The sequence below is a fragment of the Rhineura floridana genome, chromosome 5 (genome assembly GCF_030035675.1).
Source record: "Rhineura floridana isolate rRhiFlo1 chromosome 5, rRhiFlo1.hap2, whole genome shotgun sequence".
NCBI classification, from domain to species: Eukaryota; Metazoa; Chordata; class Lepidosauria; order Squamata; family Rhineuridae; genus Rhineura; species Rhineura floridana.
Genome location: NC_084484.1, coordinates 37121453 through 37142472, shown reverse-complemented (window position 1 = coordinate 37142472; position 21020 = coordinate 37121453).

Here is a 21020-nt window from a genome sequence, read left to right as displayed (position 1 = left end):
TGTCCTGTACTATGCTAGACAACGTGACCATGTCACACCGTCTGCCCCTGGGTGTGGAACCTGGCATGCAGGTGCCCCTGTGGGAGGAACTGACAGGGGGAAGCAGCAGCTGCTCCCCACCATGTCCAGGATGCTCTTGGAGCCTGCTCATTGCCAGGGAGTTCATGAGACTAGGTGTCACAGTACACCCCATCAGCTCTGCAGGCCCACACTAGCTGGGCTGGTGGCTCATTCCACCCACCCACCAGCCCCCTGCCACTTGTGCAAACCCACTCCCACAGGGATTGGTGTCCATTCCCCAGCATCTCTCTGCCCTTCCCTTTTCTGTGTTCCCCGCCCAAGTCTGCCTTGGGGTGGCCAGGCTGTCTGCCATGTGGAGGAGCGTGTGGTGTTCCTCTCTACCACCTCCAGTGCTCAACTCCCAGAGGCCTCTGCTGCAGCACAGGCAGTGCCATCAGGGGCTTCTGGGTGTTGTGGTCTGGAGACAAAGTCCTATGTGGCTGCCCAGCTGCCCCAGTGATGCTCACATGGTCAGATGGGGTTGCTGTCCACAGCAGTGGGGCCAACATTGCACTGTGATGAGGAGCCTCCATGGTGGGCAATGTTTTGATTGCCTCACAGCCTGTAGACAGAGGAAGAAAGGGTGACAACATCAGAGTGCAGGATGTGTTGGGAAGCAGGGGCTGTAAGGGGAGCAGGGGCAGGATCCAAGTGGGGTGTCCACTGAATTTTGCTTCAGCAGCTGTCACACACCCACCTTCATGGTGGTTGACTCCCTGGGGGGGGTCTGGGACTTCCCAGGGCTGCTGCTGCTGACATTGGAGTCCTGGTGGCTGCAGTCTCCTTGGCCAGGGTGATAGGGGTGGCTCCTACAAAGCAAACAACACACAGAGTGAGTGGGGCATGGAGTAGCTGCCTGGAGACATCACCAGCTTCCATGTGGGTATAGCTCTCTCAGCTGCATTGCATCCTCAGATGGAGTTGTAGGTGCTATTGCTGCTGCTGCCTCCTTCATGGAAGTGTGTCTGCAAAGGAATCGGATAGGAGGATGACAGTGTGGCCTTACCTCTGCAGGCATGGTACCTCCTCCCCTGTGCAGTAGTACCATTGAGCAGCTGTGGGGTTGTTAGGAGGGCTGGGGTGTCCTCTGCAGGGGGGTGGGGTGTTGGAGGCTGCCTCCAACCCTCCTTGGTGGGGATGGGAAGGCTTTGGAGACTCTCCTGGGGGGAAGGGCTCTTAACAGACTGACCTTGTTTCTAGGCTCCCTTGCTGTTTCCTCTTGTGCTGATGCTGCTAACTCTCTGGAGCTCTGCTGCTCCTGCATACCTACTGGGGAGGGAAGCTTGAAAGAGAGATGTTAGCATGAGGGCTCTGTTTGTTTCCCCTTTCTGAGGAGGGGTGGACTTTGTGGGAAACATGCTCAAAGTGCCCAGTGGCACTTTGTGGGGTGTGTCTCCTGAGTAGTTCTCCCTGAGTGCCCTGAACCCCTCTCCTGAGTGCAAAGGCCCAACAAGAGGGACTCAACCAGCAGCATGCCATGCCATGGGCATCAGAAAGTGAAGTGAGGTGAGGCTGGAGCATGCTCAGTTTATATCCTGCTGCTGCTCCCACTTGATTGGCCAGGAGTTCTGCCGGATCCAGCAAGCTCTTTCAGAAAGATGGAGGTGGGGCTTGTTAGGCAATTTTGGGCCCCTCCCCTGACACACTCCCAGAATGCCATTTTGGGGAGACTTACACCAGCCTAACTTATACCGGTCTCAACTCAGCCGGCTGAACCCTGACTAAGCCGGTTGAGCCGGGATAAGGGACTTATGATGGCATTGCTTGGCTGTGCCAGGACCCAGCTGGTGTAAATACCAGTTGGATTGTGCCCTATATTTATAATTTAAGTAATTTAATTTATAATTGTCATTTCTAAGGCATCTAAAATTTACTGAGTGCTATACTTGGATCAACAATATTGCTTTTTTGCAGTGTTTTTATTTAGTCCCCTAGTTTCTCAAAGGATTTCTTCTTCCATGAAATAGTCTTCCATTTTTCTGCCTCATTTGCAGAGCACTTTAAAATTTCTTCAGAATTTTAGCAGATGGGAAGTTGAGCTTACCTTATTGTGATAAGGATGAAGGTGGTGTGTGTGCCTCATTTCCACTAAACATTTTTCCAATGCTCTGCAGTCTTTCCAACTGCCCACACTTCCTAATCTGAAAAAGCCCCATGAGAGAAGTTATCATGACAGCTGGTCTTTAACTGGAGAGTGGGAAGGAAAGGAGGGTGCCTACTGAGCACCAGAGATTGGTGCACTAAAGCCACATCTGTACCATACGTTTATTCCACTACTATTCCACTTTAAAGAGTCATGGATTCCCCAAACAATACTGGGAAGTATAGTTTGTGAAGGGTGCTGAGAGTTACTAAAGACTCTTATTCTCCAACAGAGCTACAGTTCCCGAAGTTGTTTAACAGTCAGTCTCTCTGGGAACTGTAGTTCTGTGAGGGGAATAGGAATCTCCTAACAACTCTCAGCACCTTTAATAAGCTACCGTTCCCAGGATTCTCAGAGCAGTTTAATAATCAATCCCTCTTCTTAAGGAACTCTGGGAACTGCAGGTTTGTGAGGGGATTAGAGGTCTGCTAACAACTTTCAGCACCCTCCAAGAACTACACTTCCCAGGATTCTTTAGGAGGAAGCAATGGCTGTTCAAAGTGGAATAACAGTGACATAAATGTCTGGTGTGAATGTGGCCTAAGTTGCTTCTAACTGTAATTGTCAGGACTGGGGTAAGCAGAATCTAAATGCCCATCATCCATGAAAAACTGAAAAAGGTCAGCCTCATATTTAAGATAACGACAAGATATTCTCTCTCTCTGTGTGTGTGTGTGTGTGTGTGTGTGTGTGTTCAAATTGATGCATATTCAGAATTGGTTCAAAGGACTTTCTGGAATTTTCTGAGAGCAGCCATTTGGTAGTTCAGTCTCTGCATAAAATGTTCCTGCTGTCTCTCCCTCTCCTCTGTTTGCATGTTCTAGGCTTTGTGAACTTGGAAATTATTCAAACTGAGCACTGCACTTAAACTGGTGTACACACATATTGACTTCCATGATATAAAAACGGTCAAGAGCAATGCAATGGTGGAGCTGGAGGGTAGGTGGGTGCAGATATAAGGCATTAGGAATAGATATCAATTTTATGTCTAGATGCCTATGGCTCTAATTCAGAAACAATTTAAATAGAAATATACCCGGAGATTTCTAGCAGGCTAACAGTTTGCTCACAAAGGCAAGTGCCTTGACACAGGGTCCCTTATGTGGTCTTAAACATATATATGTAGGCTGCCCCATGCTTTTCAGTGGTGGTCACTGAACCATAAGTCTGATAAAAGTAGCCCTGCCCCAAAACATTGGAATGCATTATGTGTGCTTGTACATGGTAAGCACCAAAGTGCCCACTGCATGGAAGATGCATGTCTGAATCTTCTTGTTCTTACTGAAACTGAAGCCATAGAGAAGCTGCTTTTCCCCCCAGAGTAACAGGGTCCTTGTATACAAGTTTCCCAATCAAAATAATTCCTCCAAACTGCTTAGATCTGTGGATTAAAAAAAAAAAGTAGGTATCTCTACTTTTTTTGTGTGCATAGGCCACACCACACTTGATGGTGGGGGTACAGAATGGAATTTGATCTTTGGGAATTCTGATATAAACTGATCTGATCCACAACCCTTGGAGTAAAGTGTGGATTTGAATATAGCTATCCATTGGATGTTGCTGTTCTCTGGATTTTGCTGCAATTTTTTTTAAAAAAAACAAACCCGTATCAAATTAGGTTTTAAAATGTATATTTTGAAATTCAATACATCTTCAAAATCTGCATGAATATTTTTGAGGAAAAGAGTTTGTAAAAAGATGTGCATGCAAGTTCACTTTTTAACATATACTTGCAATGTATTTTATCTCAAATATAGACATTTTGAAATATAATTTGTCTTTTTGGAGAAAAATACATTTAGAAACATATTTTGAGAAAAAATACATCCAAAATATCTATTTAATGGTGAACGTTTGTGTGTGTTCATGTGTGTGTGTTTAAAATGCAGATTGATTCATAAGACATGCAAAACTGAAATTGGGCTGGTGGCCAAGGGTGTTCAGAAAAAATGAAGGGAGAAAGGTTAAAAAATTATAAATTTCTATATGCGCTATCTTTCCTCACTCAGTTATTTCCATTTTTTGTCATGGCTATTCATTTTCCTTTATTGCACAAGCTTTTTCAGGTCAAGTGAGGTGGCAAAGCTAATTAGTTTCTAGCTCGTTCTTCAAACTGCATGGGGGTTCATTGGAATCATCACTCCATTTGCCTGTTACTTGCTACTCGCTATGGAGCATTCTACACTGATTCGATGACAGCTAAGAATTTTCAGTGCCAGACTTGTTAAAGTTGTAGCACATGTCCAGATCACAATGTACTTCTGGGGACAAAATAAAATATTTTTAAATGTGATTGGACTAGGACACAGCGAACCATGAGTTGCACATTGATCGGATAAGGGAATTCATTTTTAATTAAAGCACGGGAGCACAGTCAGGAGAACTTTGATTAAGAGTTATGGCTTATAGATATCACAATTCAAAGAGTTAAATTGTGAGATTTTCCAGAAGCAGGCGCTTAAGATAGACATATCATCCTATCAGAGGGCAAGTTGAAATTATTATGGCTAAAAAAGAGCAAAATTATTAAGCATTCTTCATGGAATGAACATACTAACTTGAGCTATCTTGCACCCATGATTAAAATACCAAGTTCGATGTATGACTGGAAGTAGAGATAACAGAAATTTGGATCTGTTAACATTTTAATGAGAAACAACCTAATTTGCACTTCCTGAAACAATGCATGAAATGAAATACAACTACATTTCAAAATTCAAATTTTGCACTAGAGTTCTCCAACCAAAAAATGTGGACAAAAATGCATGTATTAGGGGAAAGTGTGCGCGAAATGGATATATCAGTGAAAATAACATATAAAATGCATTATAAATGGGAAAAGTCTTGGAAAAATGTGTTTATTAGGCAAAACTACATACATAAGTGTGTGCATTAGGAGAAATGTACACATTAATGCTGATGAATTTTTGTGAGGGCTTTAAAAAAAAGAAAGCACAAACTGACACAGAAATGTGGCAATGTGGATTTAAGATTCCAGGGTGGGGTGGGGGTGGGGGTGGGGGTGAGGGTGAGGGTAGAGAAACTGAGAGAAAGCAAAATTGACAGATTTGTCCATACTCACCTGGAAGTGATTAAGGCTAGAATCCTGATCTCACTTTCCTGGGAGCATGCCCCATTGAATTCATCAGGGTAGACGTGGCTAGCATTGCATTGTAAATAATGAAAAGTGTGATCTTAAAGTGGTGGCAGGAGGGAGGCGCTGTGATAGGGAAACCGCAACTTCCTAAGCTCTGTCAGCAGAAGCAGGAGTGGGGAAGCAGCAAGGTGAGCATGGAGTAAACATGCTGGTGGAGCCAATCTGGTGTTTGTACTGCATCCACCTTGCTGGATCCTTGTCCTTTCCCTTCTCCATCGCAGTATGCTGCCTTGGGCTCCTACTGGGAGGAAGGGTGGGATATCTATATCTATATAAAATAAAATAAGTATGCAGCAGCAACTCAGACCGAGGGAGGTCAAATAAATGGTACAGTCCCACCACACCATCTGCTACTTAAGTCAAAGCTATAACTTTATCTCCCTCTTCCCTTGCTAGTTTTTCATTTCTAGCTGCAATTCCTACCCTCTTTTCCCCTTCACAGTCAATCACTATGTGGCCTCCATGGCTGACAGCCATCACACTACTCATTCTTGTGTCTGCTTCCCACCTCTGGGACAGCCTTCAGTAATTAACCAATGAACTGCCATTTCTTTTATTGTCTCAATACAACTTAATCTCTGAAACACTCCAATCTCATATCTTTTACTTATCCTCCAAAACACCTTACGAGGGCACTGTGCTATTCAGAGTTCAACCCAGAATTAATTATGCTGTGCTCCTGTGTATGTTGGAAAATGTTCTGGTTGCTGAGGCAGTTCTACCAGATATAGGTAGATATAATTCCAGCAGATTACAGCTAAGGTCACAGTAGGACATGGTTTCCTCTGGAGCTTAAATTCCCCCAATCACTCACGTTCCAGAAGGGCTTGTTCCCCAAACATGAAGAAGAGTCTGCAAATTTGAATGTGTCTGGAGAATGAATGATAACTAATAAAATCATTATTCTGGTGTAAATTGTGTGTGTCTCTCTCTGTGTTATGCACCTGTCATGTATTATACAAATTGTTATGGTTCTGACTATTCTGATTCAGTTAAGTCTTACGCAGCTAGAAAGATTTCTCAGACTGTGGGAATATTCTCCAGTGGTGTGCCTCTGCCTCTTATCAAAGGGCATCGACACAAAAGCATATATACACTCCAGAATTGTGTAGTTCACTGTTTAGGATAATGGCTGCCTTGGTAACTTCTTCCCTCCCAGGAAAAATGTACAACTTCTGTTCTGACCTCTACTGAAGGCACTCACATTATTCAGCTGATCCCCTGGTGTTACTCTGTGATATGAGCTGCGATCCAAGTATCACTGAGTTGGACTCTCATGTGAGTCACATCCTGACATTTACTTCCCCAGGCAGTCTTTATGGTTTCCAGAGGTTCTCACTTTAATGTAAACTGTCTTTTTTAAGAGCCAGGTGACACTTCTGTTTACACTTTCCTCTATTTATAGAGCTTTTTAAGTGTTATAGTTTTGATTTCATTTCATCTTGCCAGCGTGAATCAAGCCAAATATTATAAAGCGGAGGTCATCTTTTTACCGAAGCTTTTAACATTGGGAAGCGCTAGCATCAGGCCTGGCTCTAATGAGCAGCCAGTGGGGCACTGGCTGAGGGACCAGGAGCATACAGAAATCCCTCACCCTCATGGACCCTGCTTTCTGCCCCTGGGCTGCCTGGGCGATGAGTCAAATCTCCAGGTGACTTATGGTCCAGGCCCTGATAAGCAGCATGCACAGAAAACTGGGGGAGGAGGAGGAGAAGAAGAAGGTGCTGCAATTCTTGTCTGGTGTGAGAGCAAGCTGGAGTGAGTGAAGTTAAGGGGGTGGGGCCAGAATGGTTGGAGAGGGGAATGAGGGGAGGAGTGGCTGTGGAGTCAGGAGCTGGAGAAAAATATGGGACTCGGAACCTGCAATGAAAGCAGCAGCAGTAGCTGCTGTTGCCACCGCCCAAACAGAAAGGGGTGGAGCGCTGGGAGCCAGCCAGCTCTTCTGCCTGGCTGAAGTGTGTGTGAAAGAGAGAGAGAGAGAGAGAGGTGGAGGTGGGAGGACCTGCAGCAGCCCTGGCATGTCTCCCTTTCCTGTCCCTCAGTCTTTCTGTCCCATTTGCAGCCCTCCTTCCCATTGACCATCTTTGCTTGCTACAGCCTCACTCTCACCTCGCTCTCTAACCAATCCTAAACACACTTCTGTGGTTCACCCCACTGATTTTATGGGGCTTCCTTCTGAGTAATCATGCTTTAGTTTGCAGTGTAAAGTGTTAGAACACAACACCTATCTCATTTCCCATCCCACATGCTGCTTTGCTGGCATATTCTGAAAAATAAGACAGAGATGTGGCGGGCGGGTGGATTTTGGGGTTGATGCTTCCCACAGTCACTTCTGCCTCCGCTACACACATTCATCTCTATATAGACTTTTGTTTGCATACTTCCCCCTCACCTTCTCTCTCCCTCATCATTTTACCCCTTTGATTTCTGTGTTTTCCAACTTTTCTCTCCAGCCCTCCCACTTTCCCACATTAGAGAAATCATGAAGATTGTCTGCATTTTATTTGCAAGAATATTAGTAATCTTTGGGGGACAAAAGCAAGGACATAGAAGCACAGGAAGCTGCCTTATACCCAATCAGACCCAGCCCAATATTGTTAGCACTGACTTACAGCCTCTCTCCAGGGTTTCAGACTGGGGCATTCCCAGCCCTACCTGGAGATGCCAGGGACTGACCCTAGGGCTTTCTGCATGCAAAGCAGGTGTTCTACCACTGAACTGTGGCCCTTCCCCCAAATGATTTTGGGACAATTGAGACTTTGCCACAGAGAAAGGGGGTTATCTGCACTTTGCTTTCCAATTCAGATTTCTAAGAGAAGTAAATAATCCCAATAAATGGCATGCCTGCTCAGACGTAAGCCCCACTGAGTTCAATGGGACTTACTCCCAGGTAAGAAAGTATAGGATTGCTGATTAACCTATATCTACAAGTTACATTGTTCACAAAAAAAGTTTAAAAGGCAAGCAGTGATATTCAAAAACTTGTATTGTTTTACTTTGACAACAGAGGGTTTCTATATTGATAAAGATTTATTTTACTGAAAAGGGCTGGGGCCAAGAGGGAGGAATGTAATTTGAGGAGAAAAGGGACAAGGGGCCCACTGGTTGCCTATGCCCAAGGGCCCTTAGACATATGGGACCGGCCCGTGAAAGGATTTCTCCCCTCCAGAGTGTTCTGCCACCAATCTCTCCTGACCCCATGCTCATCTTTTCTGAATTCTTGGCATGTAAGACCCTGAGATAGCACCTCAGATCAATAGCTGCATTGCAAATACTCAGAAGTTGTGGTAATATGTTAGATTTAGGTCTGCTCAGACCTACCATCATAAGTAAGCCCTTCAAATTCTTTAAAGCCACACAGCAACTCCTCTAATGTTTTTGCAGACTGACACACATATAGGAATGTATCCAGGGCGTGTGTGTGTGTATAAGGGAATGCTCTGGACACTTAGTGGGAATTTATGTTCCTACTATGTTCCTAGTAGTGGTGTACATTATTACTCTAGGACAGCCTTTCCCAACCAGTGTGCCTCCAGATGTTGTTGGACCACAACTCCCATCAGCCTCAGCCAGCATTGCCAATGGTCAGGAGAGAATTGTGGTCCAACAACATCTGGAGGCACACTGGTTGGGAAAGGCTGCTCTAGGACAACAGACACACACACATGCACAGACAAATCTATCTGATTAACAAAACAGAGGTTTTTATTTTTCTAGCAAAACAGCTTCTACCTTATCACCTGCTAACATGCAAATATAATGATGCTGTTGCCAAGGTGGCAGTTACAGAGCTTTGAGGATGGAATGCTTAGAGGGGCTTCATTCACAGAATGAATTTCTGCTTGTTGCTTTTAAAACTCTCTCTCTCTGTTTCGCTGGGGGGGGGTAAATTTATTGCTACAAAAAAGATTCCTTGAATACTGATTAATTTTCTGTTTGTGTGCCAACAGTGAAAATCTTAATTTTTTTGTTAGTGAAAGGGAGAACATTTTAACTTGTAGCAACTATTTGTTTTCTTCAGCAACTTGAAAACATCAAGAAAATCCACTTTTGATTTTCAACTCTTTATTTTTTTTACCATTGGAATAAAAATTATAGAAAAGGGCCACCATTTCAAAAGCAATCTACATTTTTTTAAAAATAATTGAAACATCTTCTGGAGCTTTTTTTTTTTAATGAGTTTAAGTCTCCACATAATAAATATATTTGGTGTCATAAACTATTCAAAAGAACATAAAAGGGTGTCTTCTCCTCTCCTTGACATTTCTGAGCTAGAAGTATACAAATCCATTGCCACTAGAAACATCCGCAGCATGTTCTGTCATTGGTATAATTCAACAGTGAGGATGCCTAATCTAAAAATCACACAACACTCCTTCAAAAACCATTTGTTACTATTTCTCAATTACATTTGTATCCTGCCCTTCCTCTTCTCAAAAATCTTGGGAGCTAGTTTTAGCTGAGAGGATGACTGGCTCCAAAGGGCCACCCAAGAACCAGCATGACTCAGTAGGAATTTGAAACTAGGACCCAATGTTCCAATATTTTGTCTACTACACCACATCTGGATTGTTTTATAGATTTATAGTGGATGCTCACTCATTTATTTTATTTACTCGGTAAAGTTTACTGGATACGGCAGGTAAGGAAATAAGTGCTTGCTTGTGACTCCATCTGTCCAGTGTATACATAGATGCCTTTTACATTTTGAAAGTAATTGACTATATTTACACCAGTTAAGTTTCACTGAAGAAAAAAAATGAAGGTGAGTATGGCTCACCTTCTGCAAAACTCTCCTCCAACACCATATTTCAAATGTTTATTTTTCTCTTATCCACTTTTTTCACTGTCCAACTTTCACATCCATACATAGAAATTGGGAATACCATGGTCTGAATGAACCTGACTTTAGTGTTCAGTGATACATCATAGCATTTGAGCACCTTTTCTAGTTCTCTCCAGTCCTAGCCTTCTGATTTCTTGACTTGTCTCCATTTTGGTTAATGACTGTGCCAAGCTATTGATAATTCAATGTCCTCATTATCAACTTTGAAATTACATAAATCTTCTGTTATCATTACTTTAGTCTTTTTGACGTTCAGCTGTAGTCCTGCTTTTGTGCTTTCCTCTTTAGCTTTCATCAGCATTTTTTCAAGTCATTACTAGTTTCTGCTCGTAGTATAGTATCATCTGCATATCTTAAATTATTGATATTTATCCCTTCAATTTTCATACCTCCTTCATCTTGGGCCAATGCCGCTTTACATATGATGTGTTCTGCATATAGATTAAACAAATAGGGTAATGAAATACACCTGTCTCACACCCTTTTCCGATGGGGAACCAATCGGTTTCTCCATATTCTGTCCTTACAGTAGCCTCTTGTTCAGAGTATAGGTTGTGCATCAGGACAATCAGATGCTGCGGCACCCCCATTTCTTTTAATGCATTCCATAGTTTTTCATGATCTGCATATCTTAAATTAGTGATATTTCTCCCTCCAATTTTCATACCTCCTTCATCTTGGTCCAATCCCGCTTAGGTGATGCAAATTGAATATTATGATATATCAGGCACAAGATGACTTTCTAGTGAAAATTGTTGATATTCTCACCTAGGCTTATGGAACCATGCAAGGACAAAATTATAGTATACTGACATCACTGGACGTTGTATGGACATTTCAAAACACATCCTGAGGATATATTTCTTACATAGAAATCAAATTATTAGAAGAAGTCAAATTCATTGTCAAAGGGTTTGAAGAGAATGGAATCCTTCTAAGGGAGAAATTAAAGATAGGAAGAATGAGGAATAAATACAAACACCTAAATCTTTGCACATACTGGGTTGCATCCAGCAAAGTTGTTCCATTCATGCAAGGACTTTCACTTCTACAACGAAAATCCTCCTCATGCCCCTCAGATCTGTCCTGGGTGTTCAACCAACTCTCTGGAGCAAATTTGGGGGACACATTGGGGGCACATTGGGAGAAGAGATGGAGAAGTTGCTTTGTACAAGCCAATTGTCTTGCATGAACCAACTGGCTTCATTGGATACAATCCACTATTTCACATCTAGCTAGTTGTAGTAAAGGGCTAGGAAATTGTGGCCCTCCAGATGTTGTTGTTGGACTCCATGTCACATCAGCACCAGCCAGCATGGCCAACAGAGACAATGAAAGTTGGAGTCCAGCAACATTTGGAAGATCATGGGTTTCCTATTCATGTTGCAAGGCATCCACTGCAAAATGTTTGTGTTTAGATCTTCATATAAACCATGTACTGAACCAGACCAGTGTTTCAAACTCCCTAAAGTTTGTTCATTTGTCTCTTTTATATTTCACTTTTTCAACATGAGAGGAAGAAGGCAGCAAAAAAATTTAAATACACCAAGAATCAATGCAACCAGAATATCAATAAATGTTAGGGCTTCCGAAAGGTGGGTACAGAGGGTACTGATGTACCAGGCCCACAGCCAGTAGCAGTCCCAGATTCTGAGCTTTCTTTTTTAAAAAATAAGCCTGTAGCTATCCTAGTGAGAATGTTATGAAGCAAAATGTGAAGGTACCCTTCTAAGCAATTTCTGTGAAGTGCGTCAGCCTAGCTGCTCCACCTTTCTGTGTTTCTAATCACTGAGTGAAGTTACAGCTGTGATTGATGTGTGACTTGTTTGGACACCATGTGAGGTAGGTTATGCTTACAGTTGGTGAGTGGCACCAGGTAGTAAGTGAGTAAAAACAATGATGGATTGAGTTTAAAATGTGAAACTGTACATGCTCAAGAGTATGTTTGGTTGTTGCTGATAAAGTTTGCACACAGGTTTTTGTTTTGCTGTTAATTTTTAATGTATATTTTAAAATTTAAAATATATTATTACATTGTCCAAATGTTTTATTGTTGCTGTTTTTACTCTAACATGCTATGAACATAGCAGTGGAATGGTGGGGTAGAGATTACTGTTCACTGGGTGCTTCACAATTGAAGTATTATCTAGTCTCTTGCTGTGTTGTTTTTTTATCCTAAGGAAATTGAGAAGTGAGGCTGGTTAAGTTGGTTATAGCAGCAATATGTGATGAGGGGTGATTAATTGCTTTCCCACCCATGGGGGCAAAATAAAAGATGGGTTGGTGCTGCTAGTATAAACACTTAAATGTGTATAATCATGTAAAAGTCTCAGATGCTTTTTCCTCAGAACAGAGAAGAAAAAGCTAACTGTTTGACCTGTGCTGATAACGTTGCTGTCACTACAAGATATTAATAAATAACCACAACAAATGACTTCCTTTTTAACAATGCAAATCTTGAACTTATCCAAACATGAACATCTGAGCAGGACTGCTGTAAATCTTAAATCTCTTTTGACACCCCACTCCACACCTGGTCTTGCACTGAAGGTAGTATTACCAGCCTAAGATCAACTGATGAAAGACCTACAGTAAGATCTGGTTCACACAACTCATGAAACTTGAGTTCTTTCTGTGGTTTAGGGTTAGCACTGGGGAAAAGCATGGCTCTTCCGCCTAAAAATGTAAATTGAGTACAGCTGGCAGGAGCACATGGATTTATCTGTCACAGCTCTGTGAATCCTAGTCATGAGAAAGATGCTGAAGATGGTCATATGTTTTCACTATGGATTGTAGATGGTTATCCCTGTGCTTGCCCAGAACAGCACTCTAATTTTCCACATTGTTTATGAAAATCATCTTGACAATAAATAAAATTTACTCATTTTTTTTAATTCAGCCATTATCACCTGTCATTTTCATAAGGACTTTTAAAGTGGTCAAAGCTCAAGAATCAGAAGAAAGTATGTTACTGACACATGTACAGTTACTCTTAAAATATGTTAATTAATAGCTAATGTACACATAGAGATGCTAGATTATTCTGACATAAATGGAAATGGGAGTGGAGATAGCTGGTGTTCACTTTTTGTCCAATATCTGCACCAGAAAACAATCCAACAAGCAAATCAGTATTCACTGGGATAAAGACCAAAGAAATGATGAAATTTTAAAAGGGGTAGGCCTAGAAGTAGGCATGTGAGACCAGGGCCACAGAATATCAATTCAGAAGGGCAAAATTACCACAGGCCAAACCACAAGTGCCAAAGACACTTGAAGAGAGACACTGCTCACAAGTGTCTGTATGCTAATGCTAGGAGCCTCCGAACCAAGATGGGAGAACTGGAGTGCTTGGTCTTAGAGGAGAGCATTGATATAGTGAGCATAACCGAGACCTGGTGGAATGGAGAAAACCAGTGGGATACGGTTATCCCTGGATATAAACTATATCGGAAGGACAGGGAAGGACGTATTGGTGGCGGTGTCGCTCTATATGTGAAAGAAGGCATTGAATCCAGCAAGCTCGAAACCCCAAAAGAGGCGGACTCCTCCACAGAATCGTTGTGGGTGGTGATACCATGCCCCAGGAGGGATTTAATACTGGGAACGATCTATTGTCCCCCTGATCAAAATGATCAGGGAGATCTTGAGATGAGATATGAAATTGAGGAAGCATCCAAACTAGGAAATGTGGTACTAATGGGTGACTTCAACTACCTGGACATAGACTGGCCGCATATGTGTTCCAGTCACGACAAGAAGCAAAATTTCTAGATATTCTAAATGACTATTCCCTAGACCAGTTGGTCATGGAACCAACCAGAGGGACGGCAACCCTGGACTTAATCCTCAGTGGGGACCAGGACCTGGTGCGAGATGTAAGTGTTGTCGAACTGATTGGGAGCAGTAACCGTAGTGCTATTAAATTAAACATACATGTAAATGGCCAATTGCCAAGAAAATCCAACACGGTCACATTTGACTTCAAAAGAGGAAACTTCACAAAAATGAGGGGATTGGTAAAAAGAAAGCTGAAAAACAAAGTCCAGAGGGTCACATCACTCGAAAATGCTTGGAAGTTGTTTAAAAACACTATATTAGAAGCTCAACTGGAGTGCATACCGCAGATCAGAAAAGGTACCGCCAGGGCCAAGAAGATGCCAGCATGGTTAACGAGCAAAGTCAAGAAAGCTCTTAGAGGCAAAAAGTCTTCCTTCAGAAAATGGAAGTGTTGTCCGAATGAAGAAAATAAAAAAGAACACAAACTCTGGCAAAAGAAATGCAAGAAGACAATAAGGGATGCTAAAAAAGAATTTGAGGAGCACGTTGCTAAGAACATAAAAACCAACAACAAAAAATTCTATAAATACATTCAAAGCAGGAGACCATCTAGGGAGGCGATTGGACCCTTGGATGATAAGGGAGTCAAAGGTGTGCTAAAGAACGATAAGGAGATTGCAGAGAAGCTAAATGAATTCTTTGCATCTGTCTTCACAGTGGAAGATATAGGGCAGATCCCTGAACCTGAACTAACATTTGCAGGAAGGGATTCTGAGGAACTGAGACAAATAGTGGTAACGAGAGAGGAAGTTCTAGGTTTAATCGACAGTATAAAAACTGACAAATCACCAGGCCCGGATGGCATCCACCCGAGAGTTCTCAAAGAACTCAAATGTGAAATTGCTGATCTGCTAACTAAAATATGTAACTTGTCCTTCAGGTCCTCCTCCGTGCCTGAGGACTGGAAAGTGGCAAATGTAACGCCAATATTCAAAAAGGGATCCAGAGGGGATCCCGGAAATTACAGGCCAGTTAGCTTAACTTCTGTCCCTGGAAAACTGGTAGAAAGTATTATTAAAGCTAGATTAACTAAGCACATAGAAGAATCAGTTGGTCATGGAACCGACCAGAGGGACGGCAACCCTGGACTTAATCCTCAGTGGGGACCAGGACCTGGTGCGAGATGTAAGTGTTGTTGAACCGATTGGGAGCAGTGACCACAGTGCTATTAAATTAAACATACATGTAAATGGCCAATTGCCAAGAAAATCCAACACGGTCACATTTGACTTCAAAAGAAACTTCACAAAAATGAGGGGATTGGTAAAAAGAAAGCTGAAAAACAAAGTCCAGAGGGTCACATCACTCGAAAATGCTTGGAAGTTGTTTAAAAACACTATATTAGAAGCTCAACTGGAGTGCATACCGCAGATCAGAAAAGGTACCGCCAGGGCCAAGAAGATGCCAGCATGGTTAACGAGCAAAGTCAAGAAAGCTCTTAGAGGCAAAAAGTCTTCCTTCAGAAAATGGAAGTGTTGTCCGAATGAAGAAAATAAAAAAGAACACAAACTCTGGCAAAAGAAATGCAAGAAGACAATAAGGGATGCTAAAAAAGAATTTGAGGAGCACGTTGCTAAGAACATAAAAACCAACAACAAAAAATTCTATAAATACATTCAAAGCAGGAGACCATCTAGGGAGGCGATTGGACCCTTGGATGATAAGGGAGTCAAAGGTGTGCTAAAGAACGATAAGGAGATTGCAGAGAAGCTAAATGAATTCTTTGCATCTGTCTTCACAGTGGAAGATATAGGGCAGATCCCTGAACCTGAACTAACATTTGCAGGAAGGGATTCTGAGGAACTGAGACAAATAGTGGTAACGAGAGAGGAAGTTCTAGGTTTAATCGACAGTATAAAAACTGACAAATCACCAGGCCCGGATGGCATCCACCCGAGAGTTCTCAAAGAACTCAAATGTGAAATTGCTGATCTGCTAACTAAAATATGTAACTTGTCCTTCAGGTCCTCCTCCGTGCCTGAGGACTGGAAAGTGGCAAATGTAACGCCAATATTCAAAAAGGGATCCAGAGGGGATCCCGGAAATTACAGGCCAGTTAGCTTAACTTCTGTCCCTGGAAAACTGGTAGAAAGTATTATTAAAGCTAGATTAACTAAGCACATAGAAGAATCAGTTGGTCATGGAACCGACCAGAGGGACGGCAACCCTGGACTTAATCCTCAGTGGGGACCAGGACCTGGTGCGAGATGTAAGTGTTGTCGAACTGATTGGGAGCAGTAACCGTAGTGCTATTAAATTAAACATACATGTAAATGGCCAATTGCCAAGAAAATCCAACACGGTCACATTTGACTTCAAAAGAGGAAACTTCACAAAAATGAGGGGATTGGTAAAAAGAAAGCTGAAAAACAAAGTCCAGAGGGTCACATCACTCGAAAATGCTTGGAAGTTGTTTAAAAACACTATATTAGAAGCTCAACTGGAGTGCATACCGCAGATCAGAAAAGGTACCGCCAGGGCCAAGAAGATGCCAGCATGGTTAACGAGCAAAGTCAAGAAAGCTCTTAGAGGCAAAAAGTCTTCCTTCAGAAAATGGAAGTGTTGTCCGAATGAAGAAAATAAAAAAGAACACAAACTCTGGCAAAAGAAATGCAAGAAGACAATAAGGGATGCTAAAAAAGAATTTGAGGAGCACGTTGCTAAGAACATAAAAACCAACAACAAAAAATTCTATAAATACATTCAAAGCAGGAGACCATCTAGGGAGGCGATTGGACCCTTGGATGATAAGGGAGTCAAAGGTGTGCTAAAGAACGATAAGGAGATTGCAGAGAAGCTAAATGAATTCTTTGCATCTGTCTTCACAGTGGAAGATATAGGGCAGATCCCTGAACCTGAACTAACATTTGCAGGAAGGGATTCTGAGGAACTGAGACAAATAGTGGTAACGAGAGAGGAAGTTCTAGGTTTAATCGACAGTATAAAAACTGACAAATCACCAGGCCCGGATGGCATCCACCCGAGAGTTCTCAAAGAACTCAAATGTGAAATTGCTGATCTGCTAACTAAAATATGTAACTTGTCCTTCAGGTCCTCCTCCGTGCCTGAGGACTGGAAAGTGGCAAATGTAACGCCAATATTCAAAAAGGGATCCAGAGGGGATCCCGGAAATTACAGGCCAGTTAGCTTAACTTCTGTCCCTGGAAAACTGGTAGAAAGTATTATTAAAGCTAGATTAACTAAGCACATAGAAGAATCAGTTGGTCATGGAACCGACCAGAGGGACGGCAACCCTGGACTTAATCCTCAGTGGGGACCAGGACCTGGTGCGAGATGTAAGTGTTGTTGAACCGATTGGGAGCAGTGACCACAGTGCTATTAAATTAAACATACATGTAAATGGCCAATTGCCAAGAAAATCCAACACGGTCACATTTGACTTCAAAAGAAACTTCACAAAAATGAGGGGATTGGTAAAAAGAAAGCTGAAAAACAAAGTCCAGAGGGTCACATCACTCGAAAATGCTTGGAAGTTGTTTAAAAACACTATATTAGAAGCTCAACTGGAGTGCATACCGCAGATCAGAAAAGGTACCGCCAGGGCCAAGAAGATGCCAGCATGGTTAACGAGCAAAGTCAAGAAAGCTCTTAGAGGCAAAAAGTCTTCCTTCAGAAAATGGAAGTGTTGTCCGAATGAAGAAAATAAAAAAGAACACAAACTCTGGCAAAAGAAATGCAAGAAGACAATAAGGGATGCTAAAAAAGAATTTGAGGAGCACGTTGCTAAGAACATAAAAACCAACAACAAAAAATTCTATAAATACATTCAAAGCAGGAGACCATCTAGGGAGGCGATTGGACCCTTGGATGATAAGGGAGTCAAAGGTGTGCTAAAGAACGATAAGGAGATTGCAGAGAAGCTAAATGAATTCTTTGCATCTGTCTTCACAGTGGAAGATATAGGGCAGATCCCTGAACCTGAACTAACATTTGCAGGAAGGGATTCTGAGGAACTGAGACAAATAGTGGTAACGAGAGAGGAAGTTCTAGGTTTAATCGACAGTATAAAAACTGACAAATCACCAGGCCCGGATGGCATCCACCCGAGAGTTCTCAAAGAACTCAAATGTGAAATTGCTGATCTGCTAACTAAAATATGTAACTTGTCCTTCAGGTCCTCCTCCGTGCCTGAGGACTGGAAAGTGGCAAATGTAACGCCAATATTCAAAAAGGGATCCAGAGGGGATCCCGGAAATTACAGGCCAGTTAGCTTAACTTCTGTCCCTGGAAAACTGGTAGAAAGTATTATTAAAGCTAGATTAACTAAGCACATAGAAGAATCAGTTGGTCATGGAACCGACCAGAGGGACGGCAACCCTGGACTTAATCCTCAGTGGGGACCAGGACCTGGTGCGAGATGTAAGTGTTGTTGAACCGATTGGGAGCAGTGACCACAGTGCTATTAAATTAAACATACATGTAAATGGCCAATTGCCAAGAAAATCCAACATGGTCACATTTGACTTCAAAAGAGGAAACTTCACAAAAATGAGGGGATTGGTAAAAAGAAAGCTGAAAAACAAAGTCCAGAGGGTCACATCACTCGAAAATGCTTGGAAGTTGTTTAAAAACACTATATTAGAAGCTCAACTGGAGTGCATACCGCAGATCAGAAAAGGTACCGCCAGGGCCAAGAAGATGCCAGCATGGTTAACGAGCAAAGTCAAGGAAGCTGTTAGAGGCAAAAAGTCTTCCTTCAGAAAATGGAAGTGTTGTCCGAATGAAGAAAATAAAAAAGAACACAAACTCTGGCAAAAGAAATGCAAGAAGACAATAAGGGATGCTAAAAAAGAATTTGAGGAGCACGTTGCTAAGAACATAAAAACCAACAACAAAAAATTCTATAAATACATTCAAAGCAGGAGACCATCTAGGGAGGCGATTGGACCCTTGGATGATAAGGGAGTCAAAGGTGTGCTAAAGAACGATAAGGAGATTGCAGAGAAGCTAAATGAATTCTTTGCATCTGTCTTCACAGTGGAAGATATAGGGCAGATCCCTGAACCTGAACTAACATTTGCAGGAAGGGATTCTGAGGAACTGAGACAAATAGTGGTAACGAGAGAGGAAGTTCTAGGTTTAATCGACAGTATAAAAACTGACAAATCACCAGGCCCGGATGGCATCCACCCGAGAGTTCTCAAAGAACTCAAATGTGAAATTGCTGATCTGCTAACTAAAATATGTAACTTGTCCCTCAGGTCCTCCTCCGTGCCTGAGGACTGGAAAGTGGCAAATGTAACGCCAATATTCAAAAAGGGATCCAGAGGGGATCCCGGAAATTACAGGCCAGTTAGCTTAACTTCTGTCCCTGGAAAACTGGTAGAAAGTATTATTAAAGCTAGATTAACTAAGCACATAGAAGAACAAGCCTTGCTGAAGCAGAGCCAGCATGGCTTCTGCAAGGGAAAGTCCTGTCTCAGTAACCTATTAGAATTCTTTGAGAGTGTCAACAAGCATATAGATAGAGGTGATCCAGTGGACATAGTGTACTTAGACTTTCAAAAAGCGTTTGACAAGGTACCTCACCAAAGACTTCTGAGGAACCTTAGCAGTCATGGAATAAGAGGATAAGGAATTGGTTAAGAAGCAGAAAGCAGAGAGTAGGAATAAACGGACAGTTCTCCCAATGGAGGGCTGTAGAAAGTGGAGTCCCTCAAGGATCGGTATTGGGACCTGGACTTTTCAACTTGTTCATTAATGACCTAGAATTAGGAGTGAGCAGTGAAGTGGCCAAGTTTGCTGACGACACTAAATTGTTCAGGGTTGTTAAAACAAAAAGGGATTGCGAAGAGCTCCAAAAAGATCTCTCCAAACTGAGTGAATGGGCGGAAAAATGGCAAATGCAATTCAATATAAACAAGTGTAAAATTATGCATATTGGAGCAAAAAATCTTAATTTCACATATACGCTCACGGAGTGTGAACTGGCGGTGACCGACCAGGAGAGAGACCTCGGGGTTGTAGTGGACAGCACGATGAAAATGTCGACCCAGTGTGCGGCAGCTGTGAAAAAGGCAAATTCCATGTTAGCGATAATTAGGAAAGGTATTGAAAATAAAACAGCCGATATCATAATGCCGTTGTATAAATCTATGGTGCGGCCGCATTTGGAATACTGTGTACAGTTCTGGTCGCCTCATCTCAAAAAGGATATTATAGAGTTGGAAAAGGTTCAGAAGAGGGCAACCAGAATGATCAAGGGGATGGAGCGACTCCCTTACGAGGAAAGGTTGCAGCATTTGGGGCTTTTTAGTTTAGAGAAAAGGCGGGTCAGAGGAGACATGATAGAAGTGTATAAAATTATGCATGGCATTGAGAAAGTGGATAGAGAAAAGTTTTTCTCCATCTCTCATAATACTAGAACTCGTGGACATTCAAAGAAGCTGAATGTTGGAAGATTCAGGACAGACAAAAGGAAGTACTTCTTTACTCAGCGCATAGTTAAACTATGGAATTTGCTCCCACAAGATGCAGTAATGGCCACCAGCTTGGATGGCTTGGATTAGACAAATTCATGGAGGACAGGGCTATCAATGGCTACTAGCCATGATGGCTGTGCTGTGCCACCCTAGTCAGAGGCAGCATGCTTCTGAAAACCAGTTGCCGGAAGCCTCAGGAGGGGAGAGTGTTCTTGCACTCGGGTCCTGCTTGCGGGCTTCCCCCAGGCACCTGGTTGGCCACTGTGAGAACAGGATGCTGGACTAGATGGGCCACTGGCCTGATCCAGCAGGCTCTTCTTATGTTCTTATGTTCTTATGTTCTTATGTTCTTAACAAGCCTTGCTGAAGCAAAGCCAGCATCTCAGTAACCTATTAGAATTCTTTGAGAGTGTCAACAAGCATATAGATAGAGGTGATCCAGTGGACATAGTGTACTTAGACTTTCAAAAAGCTTTTGACAAGGTACCTCACCAAAGACTTCTGAGGAAGCTTAGCAGTCATGGAATAAGA